The sequence below is a fragment of the Oryzias latipes genome, chromosome 5, assembly GCF_002234675.1.
Source record: "Oryzias latipes chromosome 5, ASM223467v1".
NCBI classification, from domain to species: Eukaryota; Metazoa; Chordata; class Actinopteri; order Beloniformes; family Adrianichthyidae; genus Oryzias; species Oryzias latipes.
This window is the reverse complement of record NC_019863.2, coordinates 28,292,856-28,316,515: the sequence shown is the minus strand read 5'-3', so window position 1 is coordinate 28,316,515 and position 23,660 is coordinate 28,292,856. Positions and strand designations below refer to the sequence as shown.

The following is a 23,660-nucleotide window of genomic DNA, read 5'->3' as shown; positions in this document are numbered from 1 at the left end:
GTGGACTGGGTCATTACCATCATTATTACTCCTCATTAAAATACGCCATCAGAAAGACATTTTTCTGAGTGTGTGTGAGGCTGTGCGACAGCGCGCACGTGACTTAGCGTGCACGTGGTTCCATAGTGGTCCTGACGCGCCCGTGTGTGTCCCAATGCAAAAATGACAAAAAAAAAAAAAAGAACAATATAATTGGAGAAATGTACGCAGTAATAATAGGTATTCACAAAATGATAATTCATATTAAACAGGGTGCACAAAGTCAGCCTCATTTGCATGTTTTAGATTATATGCATTTCAAAAGTAATTTCCGCAGGGCATATGAATGACATTAATTCCCGGGCGGGTTCTGCTATAGACCTCAAACTATCAAACACTCAAACATTTAACAGATGAAAAAAGAGGGAGCTGGTGCCTTGGAAAGTGGGAGATCTCAAGGTTAAAGTATCCGAATGGGAAATTTTAAACTTCTTTCTTGGCTTGTTTAAAGTTGCTTTACAGTCAGATGAAGAATTTTATTATTTAGAACATTTTGTAACCCCAAAATTTTGTTTGTTTCTATTGAACTTAATATACGTCTGTGTTTTTTACTTTTCCTCCTGATTCATTTCCACAGCAGCAGCGCCCGAATTGGGCAACTCGTGAGTCATGTGTTTGTGACACTTCAGCTCAAACTGAGAGGAAGAGAGCGTGAATGTCCCACATTATATACCCTAAAACTGGATGAGGGGAAGAGAAAGTGACTGAATGGATGAGAAGAAAGGATGTGGCCTGAGAGGGGACGTGGACAATGGGAGCCGGATAAGGAGACAGAGGGTTCCCTCTCCTCCTCTCATTGCCGAGGAAGACCTCGGGGCAGGAAACTAGCTGGATGAATGTGTGATTCCTGTGGAAAACTGCGGATGGATGGACAGCATTCTTCTCCTATTAGGAAATCTGGTCTGCAGCCACATTATTTTCTCATTATTGCGCATGTGCGTGTCCATCAGATGCTCCTGTTGCGCACACACACAAGATGTTTTCCACCTGTTATCCTCACTAGGTTTGTTGGCCTGAGCACAAAGTCACAGCTTGAGAATAGGGAAAAAGAAAGGGTTGAGGAAAGAAGGCTAAAAGGCTCAGCATGTTTGTGGTTTGTCTTCATCTGTAAACAGAGCTGCTGCTGTGAGTATGTTAGCTTGTCATTATCTCATTAAGAATTGATGGCTTCTGCTCCGAGGATTCAAGCTGTTTTGTTTATAAGCACTCAGCCACTGATGTTGTACAAACATAACAACCACAAAACATACAGATCCAAAAGGGGAGACCCACTCGTATGTATCAAAACCAAAGCTGTTGCTCTCCGTTTAACAAAATGCTCCTGAATGTCTCGTTTTGGTCACACACAAAAAAAAAAAGCTGAACAAACAGGGAGGCCACCATGTCCAAATCTTTGAGAAATTTTTTTCTTTTCAACCTGAAGGTTGAATAGATGTTTGGGAAATACAACTGACATAATTGGATCTTGGGAAACACATTTATTTTCTCGTTTTTCCCAGCCGGTCAAGAAAGATCTGTTCATCCAAGAGGGATGAATTAAAAAAAAGAAAAAAGCAAAGAGGATTAGACTCTGGAGGAGACTAACTCACCCAGACACACAGACCAATTTAACCTAGCAGAGGGTGGTGGTGGCGGTGGTGGGGTGTTATGTATTGAACATGGTCCGTTTGCCTTAACCAAATGACCATCAGGGTGCAGGACTCTCCACTGGTCCACTCAGGGCCATCAATACTCAACTGCTCAGCCTATTCACAAGCAAAGAGCTTTCCTGCAGATGTGGCTCAACACTGGATCAATGTCATGAGCACGGCAGACAAACCGCTGCTAAACAGACCAGTCCCTGCCTCGAGAGAACCAACTCCCCGAGGCTCGGATCGTTCCACTAATGGAGCTCTCCGCTGAGGCCCTCGAGGGCTACCAAACAGGACTCAGAGGATTTGCTCCCTCCTTTCTATCTTTCTGTTGTCTCCTCATTCCTCAATCGTTTCTCCATCGACCTCGTCCTCTTTAGTGAGAAGTGCTGACTGGTGCTCGTGTGTGTATTTATGTATGTCCACAACATCTCTGTTAAAACAGAGGCCTTGTATTTTAGCGAGAGGCTGCAAAGGTCAGTTTGACTGTTCCAAGCAGAAAAAGAGCTGAGGGTATGGAGTGTGTGTGGTGTGTGTGTGTGGTGGGGTGTTCAGCTTCCAACTGAATGCTCCCTCATCGCAGGACTCTTGACGAGTCATTCTTCAGTGCTGTAATTCCACAGAAAATAGACGTGGGTGAAAAAGGAGTTATGGAAAGAACCTGCGTATTTGTCATTTCCGATTGTTTACTTTTTCACGGCAAATTGATTTTTACATCTCCTGTTACTGGAAGCTTTCTGGGCTTCACTGCCAGGTCTGTCTGGCTTTGGCCTCGACTGCCAAAGCCGTCTATGGGCTTTATGACCCTGCACTGGGGAGAACTTTGAAGGCTTTCAACTCACAAGTCATTTCAGTGATACAATAAAGCTTTTGTCCCAAGCACCTTTGTTTTTTTTCCTCCTCTTCTCTCCCTCTGCTTACCTACTCTTTCTGTGCTTCAAATTTCATCTCTCCGTCCCAAATTCTTTCACTGTCAGCCATGAGGCCTGACCTTCTTCTCGTCCATTTCTTTTTTGTTTGCAGAATTCACGAGCTTCTTGCGTTGACTATTACGCATAAAATAGATCTTGTAGGAAGCAGGCCTTGTTGGAAGCACACACCGAAGTCCTCCAGCTGACATTTCAGGCTTTCTGTGGGGCGAACCTGGGTGAAGCTGCTAGAGTTTCTCTGTGGTGGCTGGGCGGCGCACTGTGGTTCTGATCTTCCTGGACTCTGGTAGGACTGAGGTTTGCCTGCAGGGACCTCCAGTGAGCCAGGCAGCAGGCCGGATCCAAACTGAGGCTGGAGCCAGGAATAGCCCTCAGCGCAAAGGGCAGGTCCAATGGTGTGTTTGCAAGGGCAAAACTCAAACAAACAACCTGCAGCATAAATTGAGGGGCCGAGTGAGGTTCAGGCCAGATGCGGCAGAACAGGAGAAACACACACAAACACAGGGAAACACACAGTGTACATGCACGTACAATAAAGCAACGGCTGAAATAGACTTGCGGCGAAAGAAGGGCACCATGTGCCTCCAGACTAAAGTCATACCATTAGCCACATGTGGGGACCTCTGCGTAACACACCGCCCGTCTGTGTATGCTTTGTGCGTGTGTTCTGTAAGCGCTGAGGAGCTCCAACTCCCCTCCATATTCACTAATGAGAGAAAGAGGACAGAAAACCTCTTCTGTAATTACTCCCCAAGGAGCAAGTTTTCAGTGTGACCATGGTGGATGAGTAAACACACACGTACACTATTGTAAAACACCTGAAAAAGCCATGAGGGTGACATTTAAGTATGATCACCTGCGTGTGTGGGAGTAAACAAGAAAGTAATGCCAGGAAAGATGAATCACTCTGGAGGATATAAGGGCATCTGCAAATGAGAACAGTGCCAAAATGTCCCTTTGTCTGTATTTTGGTGAGTCTACACATAAATGTGAGAGTTTTTTTGTTCGAATACATAAACACATTTTATTTCACAATCGGAAACTTTTTAGAACTACTTAACTTTTTTTTTTTGTGGTGACTAATCTAAGACACTAGTTTTGCTTCATTTCCATGTTTTGTGCCCGAAGCATCTTATAGTGTTGTACAGCATTGTGATTTGTCTCGAGCTCGTAACCACGACGGCAATCTTTTGCATCAAACACAACACGAACATATTTAAAAAACCCACTTAAAGCCAGGAAAAGAAGCTGATTTACACACAAAATCAAGCAATCACAGGGACTGACTGAGAGTGAAAAGCTGGGAGGGAAGTCTTTGAGGTGCACACGCACACACACTGCCTGCCCAGTGTTTGTGGTGGCTGAGCACAGCTGGTAACATCTGGATCTATTTTAGACGTGTTTACATTTCTGAAAATGCTGAGAAAAAAAATGAAGAAGAACGACAGAATTTCGAAAAAACACTGCAGGTGCCAAAAAAGTGATAAAAAGGGAGCAAATCCCCCCCCCCCCCCCAAAAAAAAGATTGTTTAAAATCGATCATAGCGAAGTTCGTTTGCTTACATACACACACGCTTCTAAGTGTTGGCCAAATGCAGTAACTGCCATAATCCTGGTCCAACACTAACTGACATCTGGTGTACTAGCTGGCAGACTTCAGCAGTTCAGCTTTTTTTTTTTCTTTTTCTCTTTTGGTCCCTTCGAACCTTCCTTACCGGAGTGGATTGAATAGAAAAAACGGAGACTTGCACATCATCTTGCCTGTGCACCACGTCTCTGGTACTCACAAGCGTTCCTACTCACTCGCCGCCACACACCGCAAAGCAATTTCCTTCAACACACACATACACATGCTAAACAGCTGCATTTCCATTTTGCTTCCCCTAAATGACAAAAACACAAAAACAGTTGGACTTCATTCAGTCTAATCAGACCTGACATCGAGAACAGCTTTGTGCGGTGACGTCAATAATCAAGAGACAAGCACACACACACACACACACACACACACACACACCGAGAGGGGGGAATCCAGAAGATGTAATTTCAGTGATTGGGTGTAATTTACTAGTGTAAGTTGAAACCTGACAGGTCAACTAGAGTGATCCTGAATAGATCAAACTATAAGCATCGGGGTGGGGCACAACACATGCATAAACACACAGGCAGGAGCTGATGTTGTGCGCTTCTCCCAGTGACTCATTTGAAATTTAGATTTAAAAAAAAAAAAGTCTTGGAAGTTGCAAGATGGCAAAGCGCTTGCATTTACGAGAAATCTGAACACATCCCATGGAACGTGTCCATGGGAGCATTGTAATCCACATAGGTATGCCACTTTCCCATGGCCCACGTTAATCCAAACACACACACACACTCGCTCATTATTAAGGTGACCTCGTGCCACAAGAAGGTTTCTGATGGATTTAACATCAAGATTCATTGTTAACTTTTAGGACTTAAAAAGACTTGGAGTGACTCCTGAGAAAAGCAGAGCTCTTAGCCAGGCATAGAGATCACATGACGGCTGGGCCGCAGAAGCACGGACCTCTGGGAAAACGGCCCATTGCCATGGTTTAGATCATAAAGGCCCAGCAGCCAAGCTGTAATGATGCTGTACGGATATATCATATTTAGGGATGAATGCACCCTTTAAGGGCTGAAGTGGATTTTGCTGTGAATACACACATCACAGTCAAGTGTTGGATATAAAAAAAAGAGATAATCGCCATGAAATAAATTAAACCTATTAAGAGGAATGTATGCTCAAGGTGACAGAAGAAATTAATTTGGCTCAACTATTGACACCCATACCTCCACCCCACTATAGGATTTCAACCAAACTAATTACTACGCTCCACTTTCAGAAATAATAAGGAAAGTACTTAATAGGTTAGGATTCGCCCCTGCATTCATATGTCCATTTAACATCCCTGCTTTTATGCCCACACACTCCTGCTTTAATGCAATTTCCTCATCCGTGATTTAAAGTAGAAGAAAGAATTATATTTCAAGAGTTGTCAGGATTAGAATACACAAGCAGTAATATTAAAATACTTCTGCCTGTGTGTGCGGGTGCCAAGTTTTTCTGAGTGGCTTAAGCCGAGGTAAAGATGTTAAAAAACGTTTTTGTTGCAGCTAAGCACAACAGAGGAGCCGCAATGAAAACCGCGGATCTCTGATTAGTCTTTTCTCACTGTAAATTATTTTTTTCCAATTTAATGGTGGTTAGTAGTTAAATTTTTAAACAGATCACATATATAAAAAGAACCCCGAGTGTGCACTCCTACATCTGCATCAGAAGTCTGTTTGTCTATTCAGCTATTCCCTCTAATTATACCAACAGCCAAATGCTAGTATTATCACACTTCAAGCAATTTGTGAAATTAAAATCACTTCTTTTTTTGTTTTTGCAGTTTTAATCCTCCAAATTGGCACAGAATTAACATTTTATCCTCCTTCCCTTAGGCCAACAGGGAAAGTACAAAGTCAAAATGCAGGTTAAGGCAATTTTGTTCATTACGAGTTTGGCAAAAGTTAAGCAAAAGCAAGACTGAAAAAATAAATAAACATTGCTTCTTTTTGTTCATATAACAGCTTTTCTTTCATGAAAATGCAATTAACAATAACAGTGTGGGTGATATTTTTCACCTTGAAAATACACCTCAATCTTTTTTTTTTTCCACAGAGCTGTTAGTCTTAATATCCTACAGGTCTTGGCCAGAAAAGAAGAGTCGGTTTCCTGCTGAGGCCTGTGAGGATCGCTGATCTGTATGTCGCTTCCTCCGAGTGCAACAAACACATCCGAGCACATTGCATGTTTGCACTGAGAAATGAACAAAACACAAGACGTGAACAAAAGACTAAGCAGAAGAGTCTATTAAGTCCTGTGCTTTTCTATTAAACTCGAGTGGAGGAGGGGGGAAACAGAGGAGTGGAAGAGTTCACATTATCTAAGAGAATTCCAATTAACACTCTCCCCCTCATTAATTAGCTACGAAAATAGATGACGAACAAACCCAAAATCCCAACCCTGACGCCACTGCACTGCCTAATTAATTTTCAAATAAGGAGCATCTGATTCAGAGCATAACCTGATAGTGTCGGTGACAGGCAGACCCATCAAAAAAAAAACAGACAAATTGTTTTTAAGAGTACGTGCAAAGGAATCTGTCTCACTGTTTTTGTATGATACAATTTTCCATGCGTTCCGTTTCTTTTCGACTCTCAAAACACACAAAAAAACCTTGTCAAACAAAGCAGATGTTTTTAATTAAATCTAAGAAAACAAGTCTGTGAGATTTTGTATGAAACTTTTAAGACTATTAGGCGAATGAAAGAAAAACAGGAAAGCTACAGCAAAGGTCATAACCAGAAAAGCTTTTTTTATCTCTTTGCCATTCATTTGTTCCTTCAATGGTAATTTCTTCCATGGTTTCATATAAACATACAGAGCATTTTCTCCCCCCTTTTTTTCCCTCTTTCCAATTCCTTTCTTTTCTTGGCCTCTGCAGTAATGTCAGCAAGACAACCATTAAAACAGCAACAACACAAGCGGCAGGCCTCCACACATTTGTGTGGACCTCTGACCTCTTTCAAAGAGCTGCAGTCTGGAGTGCTCAGGGGGTTTTGACACACATTTAGATAGAAATGATCAAAGGTAGAAATCAGAACAATATGATCGAATATGTCATTTATCTGCAGCTCATTTGGCTGATCCAGCAAAATCTAAAAATTCAGCTTTTTAATCATTGCATTGTGACAATTTTTAATCAGACAAACAAACTCAAACTTTGAGAACTTTGTTTGGAGTTCTTATTTGTATATTAAGATACGCATAATTTAACTTTTACTTTTTGGAGTTAACAAAGTAAGGCTACCTTCACATAGCGATCGTGTATTCAAGTGACTATTTCCAATGTCTATTTCCAATGTCTATTTCCAAAGTCTATGTCAAGTAGGGCAGCACAATATGAGGAAAACTCGCGATATGCCATATTAGTGATCAATATAGCGATGACAATATAACTTGCGATATTTGAACAAATGGCAAAACAACCAAAAACATAATTTCTATTTCACTACAGTTTTATTTAAATAAGAGTCAACATACTTTAATTTATACTCCAAATGACCCTTATCCACATAGGAGAACATCTAACATAAAAAGGCTCCATCTGGTTGGTCAAATGCATAAAAGGATTTTTTTGATTCGCTAAACACTAAACGCTATCATAAGATTGTTTTAGCACATGTAAAGTAACCATTTATTGCAATTTTTGCCATCTTTTGCGATACGCATCTTGCACAATTTGATATCGCGATAACGATAAATTTGTGAAAACCAACATACTTTATGTGTGGATTTTGGTGTTCAGAATTCTAACATCATGTGTCGCAACGCAAACTTTTAAATCCATTTGCGGGTTCTAGATACAGAACAAGCGTTTAAAAATTGATCATGAAGACGAAATGAATCATTTGTGCACGGCTGGAAATATGAAAAAATGAAAGAAAAAGCCTGGAGCAAGACTTGCGAGATTTGCACCAAGCCCATTCCATCTGTGAGTACATATACCTGTATGAACACCATATGCTAAAAGCACGTTCAAGAACCAATAATCAGCCTGTTCTTGAACGCGCCACACAAGCCCAGTGTGTACGTAGCATCACACACACAAGCAAAACCACACACACACAGTGGTGGCACATAAAAAAATGATGTCACTCTCTGATCTGTATCTAGACAAGTCAAACTGTGATAAAGTCACTCAACAACTACGCCAATCGATACAAGTCGTTTATTTACCTCACCGGGCAATCTCTGTCTGTCTTCACAGCGAAGGAGTGAGGGAGGAAAAGAGGAGGATTTGGCAAGCATGCACCAGAGCTGTGTAAATTAATCTAGCAGCAGTGAGATCCAGAGCCATGCATAAGTCCATAAAACAAGAGGAGGTTAAAGCAGCTCACATCATACACACACACACATCAGGCAAAGGTCCAACACCAAAACCACTTCTTCCCAAGAGAGACAAGAAGCCAAACGTCATCTCTGTTCCATTAGTGTGATTTTTTTTTTTTTTTGGGATGCCACTAAAAGAAGAGAGGGTAAAAAAAAGAGTAGTTAATAGTTCTTTCTCCTCCTTTTTTCTGTCTTGATTTCTATCCATCCAAAAGTACCTCACACAGCGGAGAGAGGGCTGTCCATGGTCCTTAACTTCAACTCAATGAAATAAAAAGCACTTAACTAAGCCTAATGATCGATACAAACATTACTACTCCCCAGTTTTCACGCACACACACGTACATGCAGATATACGCAGGGCCCAGCTCCTTAGATGCTCATGCATATGCATGTCTACCGTGATTTATGCATCCTGGCGGGGGTGTGAGCCTATCTGAGAGCAAGGCCAACACACAGGTCAGCTCATTTGTAAATCAGTTGCCTATTTATGGATGCGTATTTGCGAGATCTGGTGTGGATTTGTGCACATGTGTGGATGTTTGTGCCTATAAATCTGGGACTTTGTGCGTGCGAGTAGGGGTCAGCTTTGGAAATGGGCTCATAATTGCTGCAGAACCCTCATTCATTATATTTATTGAATTCTTTCCAGCTTCTGCTCTGTGAACGTGTAAATCATACAGGTTCTCCACAGTGGGGTTGACGTCCTTCCACTGTGTATGAGTTTGCCTGCATATCGAGAGTGTGCTAATGTCCACTGAGTGCTGGTCATCCCCACCAGCCTGCACTCAATCCCACTCTTTGTAGCAGGAAGTCACCCAGCCTGCTGACCTCTATTATTATACACAGAGTTGGTGGTTAAAATGTCTTCTGGAAAACACCTTCCACCAGAGCAGCTGTCAGTTAATGGGGTCCCCATGGCCTCCTCTGTCCTACATGCACTGGATTATGGGTAAAATATGAAGGATCTATACCCAAATAGGTGCTAGGGGTTAAACGAGCTTTTATTTGCAGCAGAATCTGGAAACGCGGCCCTCTGTGCAAAACAAGTGAAAGAAAGTGTGTGCACTCCTTTGTGGAAAATCAGTGGTTTGCTCCACCCTCTTCCCCACCTCTTCCAAACAACAGATTTGGGCTAATAGGGCAGCTGCTTGCCCCCCCCCCCCCCCTCAGACTCTTTAAGCCCTGTGTGCTGCTCTCCTTTAAACCCTTCCACCCTGTCACCCTTCTCTGAAAAAAAAAACAAAAAAGTCCAGAGGGGAGCCTGTTGTTTTCAATTATATTTTTAAAGCAGCTGCAGATGGAAAAGTTCAAGCTTCTGGGACGCTCATTCAAGAAAAGTTTGCACTTGTTTGTTCCCAAAATGTCCTGGTCACCTTCAAAATGTTCCTTTAACAAAAAGAGTAAGACAAAAGTATGCTTTGATATGTAGTCGCCCGTTTATCCATCTCTCGGCCCATCCAGCTGTCCTTTTTTCTTTTTTTTGCTGGTCCTCTGTCAACACGCATCCAAACCCAGAAATAAACCCAGCATTACACCGACCAGCAGCTGCTGATTGCAACGTCACTCTCCAACTGCTTCATCCATTCCACGTATTTAAGAGTTTGTTCAGAAACAACTACAAAAAGGGCCTGCATATACATGAAACACAACACCAAAACATTGCAAGCCATTGCAACACATGAAATTACACTGGGGAAAACACTATTGAGATAAAACACCTCCAACAATCCCTGGTGGTGTGTGTAAGCGAGCTGATTGAAATTTTTCAGTGGATTGTAAACTACTGTTTGTACTTGTGTAACCGCGTGAGACTGCAGGGACTGACCTCTTTGTGTACTCATGTGTGTTGGTGTGTAACTGGAGCCAAACTGTAAGCCATATGCCACTTTGTTGCCGCGTGCCACGCCTTCACCCCACCTTAACAGCGGTGCACAAAACTTGTAAACACACATGCGTGCTCTGTGACAAACCCAGTTGCATGTGCCCACGCAGGCATCTGTGTATAAAAAAAAAAAGCAAGCCCCTCCACTTCATTAGGAAAGTAAACACAAGTGCTGTCTGAAGTGGCTAATTAGAGACTAATTACTCCCTGCTCGTTACTAATGCAAATTAGATTATGCTGCTTAACTTCCTCGTGTCCACAACGTTGCTGTTAATTGAGGCCTTTTGAAATTAAATTACCCGCTAATTAGCATATCAAAACCATTAATTCTGAGAAAGGAGGGGAGAAAAAACAACAACAAATGCCAAGTTTTGCTAATGAGTTTTGCTAATTGAATATGTGAGCTCAATAAGGGGGGCAGGGGGGGATGCTGTGCCAGGAATACCTATTCAGATGATCAGCATGCCTGTGCCTGCGTGTGTGTGAGTGTATTAGCAGCCAGACGGAAACACCGCGGATCATATGAGCGGCGTGGAATTAAAGGAGCCGTTCCATCTCTCCAAATGCTTTGTCAATATTTCCTTCTGAACGCACGACTCCACTGATGTTCAGGGCTCAGGGAGCAAGAGATGCAGCCGAGACTCGCGGAGAGGAATGTGAGACGGGGGGGACGGATGTTCATCTTATGAGAGGCAAAAAAAAAAAAAAAAAAGAGCCACTGGATTTGAAGTGTGTGTGCATTTGTTGCAGTAACATGTGAGCACGGCTAGCATTTGTCCCAGCTGTAAGCCTGCTTTGAAGTGAAGAGCCCTGTCTCTCTGATGATCTCCTAAAGCCCTGGACCCCCTGCCAGCTCTTTCTCTGTGCCCCCTCTTTCTTCAACTGGGCCCTCTTCACCTCTCCTACAATACCTGTCCAATTAGAGAAACACACAAACACTCCTACACATTTGTGCTGACACGAGCAGGTGAACACCTCACTCTTTCCAACATTTAGGATGGAATTTTTGTGTTCTGCTAGACTTAAAAAGATCATTCCAAACTTTTTTTTGCTAGTTTTTAGGAAAGGACTGACACTAAACCAAGATTTTTAGAACCGCGAATTTAGAAACCAAAAAACGACTAAAAGAAAATTTGACATTTTTAAGATCTGTTCTTTGCTCAGCGTTTGAGAGAAAACAATCAAGGTGTCTAAAGAGCTTTATTCAAGAAAAGTTTTCAACTTATTAGAACTCTTTTTTTTAAATCTTATTATTACTGTAATGGAAGATGAAAATAATGAATGGTAAAATTGAGAGGTATCCCAACAAGAAAATTAAATCACCATCATAATTAGATGTAAAGATATTATAATTCCTTTAACAGGATGCATAGAAACTGCTGCTTAACAATATTTGCCCTAATTGCTGGAATTATCATATTAACCAGTTACCATTTGGGTAAGTTGATTAAAAAATTGATTATTCGTCTATTTCTTTTAGGAGTTTCTTAATCAAAATCTAACATCCTTGAAAAATTAATTTGAAGCCGTTTCTTATCAGTTAATTAAATCGGGTTGGAAGTCATTTTTTTCAGTGCGGCATGATTAGAACGGTTCTGTTCTCTTCTGTTCAGACACCATGACGTTGGAGGGGGAACTTTTCACTGTCTCATCAAACATTCACAAGAATAGGACTTCTTTGAAGGGCCCGACGCTTTTTTTTTTTCTTCCAAACCTCTGCCTTTCTGATAAATTGTGCTATACCCAATAGATCTTTCTTTCTCGTTAACACATTCTCATTAACGGACAGAGAAAGCGAAAGGAGAGGGGAGGGGAAGAGAAAGAAAAGAAGAGAGCGGAGGGGAGGGGGTTTAGCAGAGGGAAGTGGGTGGTGTGGATATAAAGGGAGGAGGTTAGGTAGGGAAAACAGGGCAAAGGAAAACTTAATCCACAGCAACGATAAACCCTAAATTTTAGGATACTATGTTGAAAATGAAATAATAGCAACCACGTTGCCTGGGTGACAGCTTTTGGGTGGCCTTAACAGTCTAAATGTCCAAGCCTGGAGCTAACATAAGACCTGCTTTGCTAAAAGACCAAAATTTCTGACTGACTATTCGATTAAGAAAAAGTCTGCTTTTATTTTGATAACTAAACACTTTTTTTTTTCCAAAAAAAAAGATTTCACGAAAGACTTGATCATTTAAGATGACTCAAAAATTCTGCATCAGACGTTGACTTTACTGGGAAAGAAAATGTTTTCTATTTCTGGAAAAAGACTAATTACAAAGCTCTGCCCCTGGGAAAGAAAAGCCCCTCCAGAAGGAGCAAAAGAATGAAGCACTGCGTCTATTCAGTGCCGGCATCAGCCTAGTGTAAGTTTGTCTCTCTGTAGTTTAGCGAGCAGTGGAGCAGAACCGAACAGATACAGAGCGCTCCGCTCATCTGTCCATCTCAGGCTCCTCAGGGAGGTTTGGGAGGATTGGGAGAGGACGGGGTCAAAAGGAGAATCAGAGCAGATACAGAGCTTCTCTGATTGGATAATGAATTGAATGATTATCAGAGACCTGCTAGAAAAGTAGGCAAAAGACTCAATCAGCCAATCAACCCTGTTCTTCATCAACCAATCAAACTCACATACGCCCCCGCTTGGGTACAGTTGTGGGGGTTTTCTTTTTCTTTCTCCATAAATGCGTTTTCTCTCCATTTTCCTCTTTTAGGCGGTTACTTTGTCTTTACTTCAGGTGCCCCATCCTTCTCCACAGGAGACAGAGAACTCTCAAAGCTACAATTACCGCACAGAACTATCAATTTCCTCGTCAATTAACCCTTTGGGAAGACGCGGAACACAGAGTAGAAAAGGGGATAAAAAATTCAAATTTAGGATGAAGGAGGCCCCCTCCCTCTGTGCCCCCCTCTCCAGGGTGCAGTCATGTGTTTGGGCTGAGAAGAGAGAGAATTACAGCCCCTCAGGATGAACTTGACCCTGCCATCGGAGGTCAAACAAGTTACTACAGCACGGGCCCCCTATCCTCATTACCAGTAAATAGGCCGGGCCTGTGCTCCACACCAAAGCAGGAGTGTATGTTAATAGGCAGCACTCAAACCATTGCGCAGATCTGTCAGGAACTAAAGGAAAAGAAGGCAGAGGAAGAAAGAGAAAAGAGGGCGGAGGAGGAGGGGCCTGACGTTGTGTTTCTTAGATCAGCGACTCAGGGCCTGTGCCCCGATGCAAGGGACAACTGCCATGGCATGCCGGCTCGCCAAGCTCAGCCCAGCTCTTCCCCTCTTTCTCTTCCTCGACCCCTGGTACCAGCTCCAGAAGCAAATCCCCCAGGGAGTTGCTCAAATCCAAACCCAGCCTTTAGCGACGTTTCTCAGGCAAACTTTGCACAAAGCCCCCAGAAGCCGTACGCCCGCCTGACACCACAAAGCATACCAGAGTTTCATTGGCACTCACCCCCACCCGCTGTCCTCATTTTTGTACTTTAGTCCTTGCTTCCTCCCGGAGTCCCCTCCTTCCTTTATGCTAACTACTCGAAGAGGCTATTGCACGGTCCCGACTGACCTTTAGACAATGGAAACCTGCTGCAACTGAAGTTGCCGATTAGGCCTACAGGTTGCAAACAGCAGAACTGACCTTCAGTGGATGAATGGGCGTTCTGGCTTCGGCTAATCTGAAAAGCCAGTGTCCACTTCTCAAAGGAAACTTGGGTTTTTGGAGAAATCTCCAGGAATGTTTTGTCATTTCAAAACAGTAAAAACCTTCTCACATTAAAAAAAAGTCCAGATTTGAAATTTAAATCTGGAGGAGTTTGAATGTATTCCAGCTGCTTCCCCCTCAACGCTCTTACTTTGAAAGTAAGAAAAATAATCAGCTTTTAACCATTTATTTTTGAAAAATCTTATCTCCCAGTTTAAATATTTAAGTTTTTCATCTAAAAAAAGTGTGACACACGCATTCACACGCTTGTCTTTTTCACTAATGCAAAATAAATTACTCCAAATAAAATCCAGCCTGAGCAGAGGAAGCCAGTGTTGGAGGTAAACTGTGATGACATCTTGGATTTAATGAAGAGTGCAGAGAGACCGCTGTGAGGAAGGGGGTAGTTTGAGATAGGGGGGGCAACACTATAAGAAGCTAGAAGGAGAATAGAGAGACAGCAAGCGCTGAGTCCTTTACTTTGACGACTGAACTCCAACAGGGAGATGAACGCTCTCCAGCAGCCTGCGCAACAGAGATGAAGGCAGCTTGGCGACTGCAGGAGAGCGGACTCTCTGCGTGCGTGTCGCCTCATGAACGAGAGGCGTTCATGCTCACACTACTGCAGATCTCAGAAAGAATAGCTAAGAAGCGGGGAAACACCTGGTTTTCTGATTCAATTTTAGTTTTACCTCTTAATGTCCAACAAAAAACTGTCTACCTAACTATCTACAGGAATTTCCTAAGTATAATTGTTCTTTTTTATGTTAGAGAAAAGATTTTTTATGAATTTTCAGATTTTTTTGTTATTTTTGGTAAGTTTACTAAAGAAAAAATTTAGCTCATATATCATTTAGCTTTTGTAGATTTTATAGAATTTCTGTGTTTCTTCCATCCCCTTATATGAAAACTGCCCTCTGCTTTGCTTTTTATTTTGTCGCCCAACGATGCTTCACAGGCCAAAGGTTCAGGAACACACGATCCACCTCCACGCTCCCTCTTCTCTCTGCTCAGGAACATGAGAGCTGGCTCTGATTCACAGGCTGGTAAATCTGTGGTGGACAGCAGTCTTGATCTGGCAGGATTAGGCTACTTTTATTTCCTCGAGAGCCACGGGGGAGGAAGGGAGGAGAGGTTGGAAGGGAGATGAGTTTGCTTGTGTGTCTGTGTTTGTGTGTGTGAGGTGATGGGAGGGGGGCTCAAATCTCTCTACAAATGTCAGACAATGACCGGTGACCGGGGGGCCACTAGGGCTACCCACGCAAGCGCACAGCCTCATAAACACTCCTGAAGACGCATAGCGTGCCGTCCAAAGAGACACTTGTCACTCTCCGTCTGACTCGGAGGAAGAAGCGATGAGGTGCATGATGGAACCGAAGGAGGGGAAGGCAGGGAGGGAAGAGAGGAGTGAGTGGGTGGGGGGATTACACAATTATTCAGATAACAGCTGGGAATAATCTAGTGGCAGATGTCTCTTGGTCAACAATGCCCAGCGCACACAGACGTGCACGTGCATGCGCCACAGACGCACTAACAGAGATTCAATGCTCAGAAAGCAGCCAAGCAAGAAAAAAAACGGCTCGTGTGGATCCAGAACTAGCTAACCAACAAACTTTTTTATTCTTTTCATCTATTTCCATTAGGAAAAGATCAATATGTCTCAAATTGTATTTAGTAAAATTAAAAAAAAAACTTTGAAAAAGGTTCTTTATTTTTCTAAATCTTGTTTTTGGTTCTCTGTAAAAATTGTTTATTTTTGGTGTCAAATTAAAATGTGTAAAAAATAATAAATAGTTTTGGGGCAAAAAAAAAAAGTAGTCTTGGGAAAGCAACAACCTGTTTGCTTTTCTTTCTTTCCAGGTTTTAAAAACAAAACCTAAAACTTGAGGAATTTTGTCCAAAGCAGAGAGAGGTGGAGGGTCACTCAGTAACTGACAGTTGACTACAGCTGGACGTCCATGTGCACACACGAAGACACTATTTTTTTTTGCATCTATATAATAACAAAAGCGGTGGCTCTGTCGGGACTAAAAAGAAAGGAAAAAAAAAACGATGGAGGCCAAATCCCATTGAGCAAAGCCGAGCCGGTCGAAGAGGAAGAAAAGGTAGACAAAAAGTATAGAGCAGCGTTGAGCGTATAATTTGTTGCTGTTGGCCCAATTGCACTCATCGCAAGCTTTAAAAGAATATTAGAGTATTTCCTCCCCAAGTTTCGAGAAAGTAAATTTTCCAGCTCTGTTCTTTTTGGAGTTGGATAAATCTTTCTGGGGGTTGTGCAGTTGGGGAGGAAGGAAGGGGCGGCCCAGGCGAGCGGTACGCTGGAGCTCTGTCAATCTGTCAACCCAGGCAGGCTATTGTGATTTGGTTTAAACACTGGCTAACAGCTCGTCCTGTCAGAGGATGGATCATCCTGCGGCGCCTCAAATGCTAATAGCTTAAGTAGGCATCCCGTGTCCGTGGAACTAATACCACAAATACTAATACTATTAAAGAGCAGCGCACAGCCGCGCTCCAGCCTCACTTTCGCCAACATCTCGATACTTTGAGGATTAGAAAACTTAATGAGATGCATTTAAATGTTTATTACCTCCTTTTATACAGGATGGAAAAGATCAGGGATGAGGGGAAAACGCTGCACGGCTTTTTCCAATAATCTTAAGTCTTCCAAGTTGAAGTAATGTGGACAATACGGTACAAATGCCAAAACACATCAGCCTGATTTTGTGTGATAACTCCATCGTTAAGGCGGTGTAAAAACGTCTTTGGAAAACACTGATGTTTTTCATATCTGAAGACCGTGGCAGAGTACTGTGGAGCTGCTATTCTTGTGTGAACCTCAGAAATCTCACTTGTCTGCTAGATTAAAACTGCAGCGCAGTCAAATGAGCAGTCGGGAGCGGCGTGATGCTCCTCTATAGTTAGGCGGTTTATTAAACGTGCGAGTCCCTGCGTGTATCCATCCATGACTCTTTGAATCTTGCGCCTCGCAGCTGTCACTGACCCTTTCCTTCCGACGCGCTTTCGAGCCATGCTGCGGAAAGTTTATTCACGCTGTTGTTCGGAGGGAAGCTTTGCACTGCCGCGCTCCCTCCGTCACCCGCTCGATTGACGGCTGCCCTGTCAGTTTGTCGCTGGGCTTTAGAAAACACCAACGGCTCTCTGATGAAGTGCTCACAAAAGGTCAAAGGGTGGTGATGGCAGAGAGGAGGGGTGCCGACTACCGAGAGGGAGAGGCAGGGGAGAAAAAGGGGTAGACAGAAAAAGACTGAAGGAAAATCCATAACACAAATACAGCTGTCAAGAGCAATGCAGAGTTAGCAGGGGGATACAATGACCGCTGAGCGCTGCTTCATGAAGATGCTCTGCTCCAGCACCACAGGCTGTCCTCTCAGTTCCATTCTCCACAGATCTGCTCAGGAATTCTCCTGCTTACATCCACCAGCTCAAGTGCTCAACCTGACCTGTGGCACTGACCTGAAGATCCTCTGTGTCAGAAATCAAGCTGAGCTCTGACTGCCTTTCTGGAGGCTCCAGACTCCACAGTCCTTTTCCTCCCCTCCTCAGGTGCCAAGCGCACTCCAGAGAGGCTGATCTAATGTTTCCTCGGCTGTAGTAGTCCATGCCTCCACCACTGACACAGTTGTTTCCCTCACATCATCCTGCCTTTCCCTCATAATTTCTATCTCTCCTCCACCCAAAGGAAACACTCTCTTCCGTTCTGAGCTGTTGGGTCACTTCTTCCCACATCCATCAGCTGCTAATGGGCCCATGCTGTGGTAGCACCAGTCAAACGCATCTACGCCAGTCTAGGTTCCTCACAACAAAAAAATGTCTCTTTTTAGGACTCTTTCAGATCTGTCGATGACGGCGTCCGACCAAATATTCACCTTACTGCCCACGTTTCAAAGGAGTGAGCTCATACTGCTGTGGTCACACCAGGAGTGACAGAGCCCTGAAAAGGGAGCAGGAAAAAGCCTCATCTCCTTTTCACATGTGGCCACTTTCTCTAAACGCAGCTTCCAACTATTTTTTTTTTCTTCAAGAAAAAGAAAACACAGCTCATCTTTCATAAATATGTGACATTGAGCACACACACACACTTTCACACAACTTGAACTTCTCCTAAATAATAGGTTCAATTAGAACCACATGTATAATCAGGCCTCAGTCTAAAGCAATGTGGCGGCAATTTCACAGTGCAGTCAATCACTTCAGTGCACAGTCATCTTCCACTTGCTGGCTTTCCATCCTTATTTATACATTAATGCTTACTATTAGAACATATATTGCTTTTTAAAAACAGTAATAACTCATTTTTCTGTCAGAAAAAATGCAAGAGCAAAGAATAACAGTATAATTAAAAAAAAAAAAGATCAGGACTTTCTGATTCTTTTTCTGCAAAAGAGAATAAAATGTTAAATCCCGAATCATCTGCCACACCACAGCGAATTTAGTTTCAGGACCAACAATTCAAAAATAGATCTATTTTCTCAGCGTCCATTAAAAAGATATAGAAAATGCAACTGTTTCAGTTCTAAAAGGTGTAATGCATTAAGTACTGCAATCGAAGTGAACGTGCGCACATCTATGACGGGTCAAAGCCAACACGTATGGCAGCGTTGTGTACGGGTGCTCTTAAGCATCACTTTGGAGCCCACTCAGACTTGTGGGTTTGAGTTTATCACGAGGAGAGAACCACTGCTGCAAGGATGGACGAACAAACAGCGCTACCGACGCAGAGGACATTTAAAACTTCAAACGCTGCCCATTTTCCCTCCAACGGGACAGGTGGATTGGGAAAAAGCACTCTCAAACACACACACTCAGATGAAATACACTCTCACGTGAGCTGATGTTGGAGGTAAGGACTCTCTGATAGAGTTTATGGACTAATACAATCATGTTGGTGGCTTTTAATCTAACTGAAGGGGTTTTAAAGCACACATGATTCCCTGCCATTATTGTCTCTGGACGGTTCCATGCATGTCTCCAGTCACACACTCATGCAGAACAGGACAAAGCTAAAAAAAAATAAAAAATCATAATTTAAGTAAGTGCCAGTAAGCACAGCAGGAACAATAATTGTCTGGTGAAGAAAAGAGTCTGAAGCAGATTAAAATCTGCTGTACACGAGTTACTCCCACAAACAATGAGGCAAAACAGGACATGGAAAAGACACAGCTGTGAAGAGGAAAGGGGAAAAAAAGGCTAAGACGGAAAAGTGTTGGAGCAAGTCAGACGAAAAAAAGTGGCAATGCCGATGCAGACGCGCAATATCTAAAAGAGAAAAGGAGATTGAATCTGCTTCTGACACCTCTGGCTTCCTCCACACATTCACTCTGTTATAAAACTCACAAAGTCCTCATTTTTTCCTTACATTAAAGCAGAGTCGCTGATGGGATGGATTGTTTGTAAGCAAACCATTAGACAAAAGAGAATTTTTAAGAGTTTATTGTAAGTAATTAGTTACTCAAATAAAAATCTTTTTTTCTGAAGCAGTGAAGCCCTTCAAACTTCTGTTCAGGATTTACTAAACTGACTGAGTTTCCTTCGTGATCCTTTCAGGAAAAATAAAGCAGCCATAAAAAAATATTTTAACTTATTTTCTGAAATTTTTTATCAGTTAAATAACGGATGTGTGGTGCAGTCAGCAGAACATTTTAATTAACCAAAAATACAAAATTACTATAATGAGACTATTAAATAGAATAAACTTCTAATTGCTTTAAATTACTAAAACATCAAACAATAAAAATCTAATTCTTATAAACCAAAACCTGACAGGGCAGATTACTTTTTTAGAGATTTCTGCAGAAGTTTCCCACTTGTTGAGAGATTTCACGAGAAAAACTTTTTTCTTTCTTCCCTTTGACACAAAATACCTGCGTCCCATTTTGACACCAGAACCGTGACAAGGTCATAAAACGTGATTAAGAGCGTTTTCATTCCTGCTGGATCTTCTATTAAAGCGCAATTAAAAGTGTGCCATCACGCCGCGCAAACGCGCCACGGAGGACAGGGGGAGAGGGTGGGGAGTGGGGTGGGGGGGCGCAGAACAGCACAGAGAGGACACAGTAAATAAAATTAATTATGCCAAATGCCCCCGTACCCATCAATCACGGGGCAATAATGGCGGTGTCAGGGTGCGCACCCACACGGCCTGTATGCTTTCCCTCTGAATGACAGACAACTAACAGCAATTAATTGTCATTTCGTTTCTCCCCGCTTTGCGGTTTGCAGCTTTCAGTCACGGGGGGGTGGGGGGGGGCACTCAGGCCATCTGACATGAGAGCATCTTCTACTTCATGGTGGATGATGGTGGGGGGGGGGGGGGTCGAATCAGAACCGCAATTTTGGATTTCTCCATTAAAAAGTTGTTGCTTTTCACACAATGTGCGGCGTTTAAGTACATCGGGAAAAAACAAATTAACTAACTATAAATCAAAAGATTATCCTTTAAAGAAAACACAGACAATTCTTAACTCTTAACTCGTTTCTATTTAAAAAAAATCCTTAGTATGAGGCCAACTTTTACTCTAATTTTAGGAAAAATGTGTTTTTCCAAATGCTCTGTTTTTATTTAACAGCTTTAATTTTTTCATTTAAATTATAGTAGAAAACAGTTCTGTCTATGAATATGAATTGTGCTTTTTTATTCTTAAGTTTTGTTTTTTCCCCCTCATCTAATAAATCTTGATTTAAAAAAATCCCTTAAATGCATCCCCGTTATAATAATCTAATCATCACAATAAATATTACTCCGCCTATTTTCCGTTTAAAAGTCAGTTTTAAAAAACTTAAAAAACTTTTTTTTAGCCTTCGTCTGATTTTTTTTTAACTCTCTGCTAAATGAATAAAACCGCCTGGGCACGCCTGGATAAACGCTTCCACTTTTGAAAGTCAAAATGGTTTGAAAAGAAAGTATTGTTCTTCGGTTCTATTGACCGTGTCAACTCCAAAAAGCTTTTTTCTTCTTCTTCTCCTGTCTTAAGACAAAAGCTTCACTATATCCTCAGTGAGCTGCTCCTTACTCTAAGAATTTAAAACCATTAGGATGAGTAAAATATTTGAACATATATCTCTTAAAATACATTTTAAAAAATGTATTTCGGTTTTGCACGTTGGCTGAAATAATTTCTTGCCATGCCATATTTGTCAATGTTGATATAATTTCCTTTCTACTTTTTTTTATCTTATAAAAACAAGAAGTGAAAGTTGATTTTCTTACAATACAGACGCCTCGCGGCGTTTCGGTTATTTTAATCTGAACGAACAAGAAAACAACAAACATGTTTACTTAGGAGGAAAAGTTTGGACACTGAAGCAAATCTGACGGGCAGCCCCGCGTTTACACGTTTAAGAAAAGAAAATATAATCTATTATCAGAATTACAAATGTATAAACTTGGGGGGGAGTTTTAAAATAAGGACGTAGAAAAGTAGAAAAGACTGTTTTCCTTATTGTTACTGAGCTGCGTTTTTCTTCTTCGTCTTCTTATTTTAGTTTTATCAAAATAAAAGCATAAACCAAGTTTTTTTAAGCGCAAAAAAGTTTCAGGATGGAGAAAGGGAGAGTTGAAGTGAGACTCCCATGGATGAAAGTCTCCAGGACGAGACCTCTGAGCGCCGTCTGATGCCCCCTCTGCTACAGCATATTACATTCTTAGCCGGACTTGCAGGAGTTTGGCGAACAACGTGCGCTGAGAAGTTGGAGTTGGGTCGCTCTTCTCCTCTGGCGCAGCGCGCGCGCCGCGGAGTTTCAATGAGAGCGCAGAGAGAAGGAAGGAAGTGTGAAAGAGAGGGGAAAGGAAAAGTGTAGAGAATGCATCAACCTGTTCTCTTGGTTTCTGAAGAAGTCAACTTTCACGCCAGTGGTTGGACCATGTGGACAGCCCGCTTTTGCTCCTCTGATGATCCCGGCGCGTCCACTCTCTCGCAGCGACAAAGCAGGGAGGAGGGGTGGGGGGATCCCAACCGACGGGACGTAAAAAATATTTACTAAAATAAAAATGGAAAATGAGCAGACAGAAAGAGAGGGAGAGACAAGGAAACCTAGGATCTAAGACCGCGGGAGCATTACTTTAACGCCACGGCGTGCTCGTTAGTCCTTTCCTTTTCCCTTTTGTGTGCGTCCTCTTTCCTCGGAGTGGCCCCTCTGGAGTGAAGTCTGAACAATACTGCCGCTAAAACTCTGCCACTCAGTGCAAGTTGCCGCGAGGGCGAAAAAAAAAAACCCCGCTGCTTCTCTTCTTGTTTAGTTGCCCGTGTTTTCCCGGCGATCTGTTCGGCAGGTTTGGGTTCTGCGCGTTAACCTCTCCAGCGCTCTCCACTTTTTGGCATCCCGTCTGTTGCTCGCTCGTTCGCTGGAAATCAGAGTTGAATCACTCGGGCTGTGTGTGTGTGTACGAGTGTGGAGCGCGTGTGTGTTACGGGAGGACAGTGCTGCTGCGCTACCGTAATGCCTGTAAAGCAAGGTGCGCACCTCCCGTGCTGGCCTATCATGGCAAAGTTGTGGCGCACAATGAAACAGCAGCCAGTGAGAAGCCCCCGTGTGTGTGCGTGCGTGCGTGCGTGCGTGCGTGTGTGGATGAGGAGAAGGCATTGATCTTTTGACCCCGCTTTGCATCCTTGCTGAGTTGGGTGCTATTGTGGCGGGAGGGAGGAACAGATGTTAGTCTGCACAAAGTTTGAGCTCCAAAACCGCCGGAAAACAAAGCAGGATCAGAAGCTGGAAGGTGCTGGGTCTTTCTACACATGTGCTTTTTTACAAGAGTGACAGACATTTCTGAAAAAATAGCAACACCACAAAAACAAGAGTTTAACATATATGCAAATAACTTTCATATGACCAAAGCTTACTGCAAAATAACTATATTTTAAATAAAATGTATTGGATAAATGTCCAAAATACAGGAACAGGAACTGTAAGGTGCTTGATCCACAACACTTATGCATTTTTAACAACACTGACAGACTTTTGTAAAGGTAAAAAAAAACAAACAATCAAATTCAAACAAGAGGTAAGCACATATGCAAAAAACTTTCAATTGACCAGGTTTATTGGGAAATAAATGTATTGGATCCAAATTGTAACAGGATCAGGAGGTTCTTCCACACTCATTAATCTTTGTTACCATGACAAACTTTTATGAAAAAGTAAAAACAAACCTTAACAACAAGACTTACATAAATGTGCAAGTAACTTTCTGATTGCTTTATTTAGATAACACGTCTGGATACATTTCCAAATGGTTTTAAAAATATAGGATCAGAAGCTGTAAGGTGCTTGGTATTTCTAGTGCAAATTTCATTTAAGTGTCACATTTTTCTAAAAGTAAAAACCAACAAACTTCAAACAAGAGTCAAACATACATGTGCAAATAACTCTCAAATGACCAAAGTTACTGCAAAATAACTATATATTTAAATAATATGAAATTATAAATGTCCAAATGGTTAAAATAAAAAAGTCTGATCGGGAGCCATAATTTGCTTAATTCTTTGCTTTTTCAGTTACAAAACAGACAAACTTAAAA

General features: G+C 42.2%; 1 protein-coding gene across 2 annotated transcripts in view; it reads right to left on the bottom strand.

The window, feature by feature from the left end:
- foxp4 (forkhead box P4) overlaps positions 1-22,551 on the bottom strand; it is an 86,333-nt gene extending 63,782 nt beyond the window's left edge. Inside the window, exons 1-2 of one of the 2 annotated variants that reach the window (XM_020702951.2) lie at positions 22,205-22,551; positions 21,957-22,122 (exon numbers count right to left, since the gene is read on the bottom strand). The gene's annotated coding sequence lies outside the window, so the exon portion shown is untranslated. Of the gene's footprint in view, positions 1-21,956 lie in introns of both variants that reach the window. The other variant, XM_023954651.1, reaches the window with a different exon arrangement.
- Positions 22,552-23,660: the final 1,109 nt, after the last annotated feature.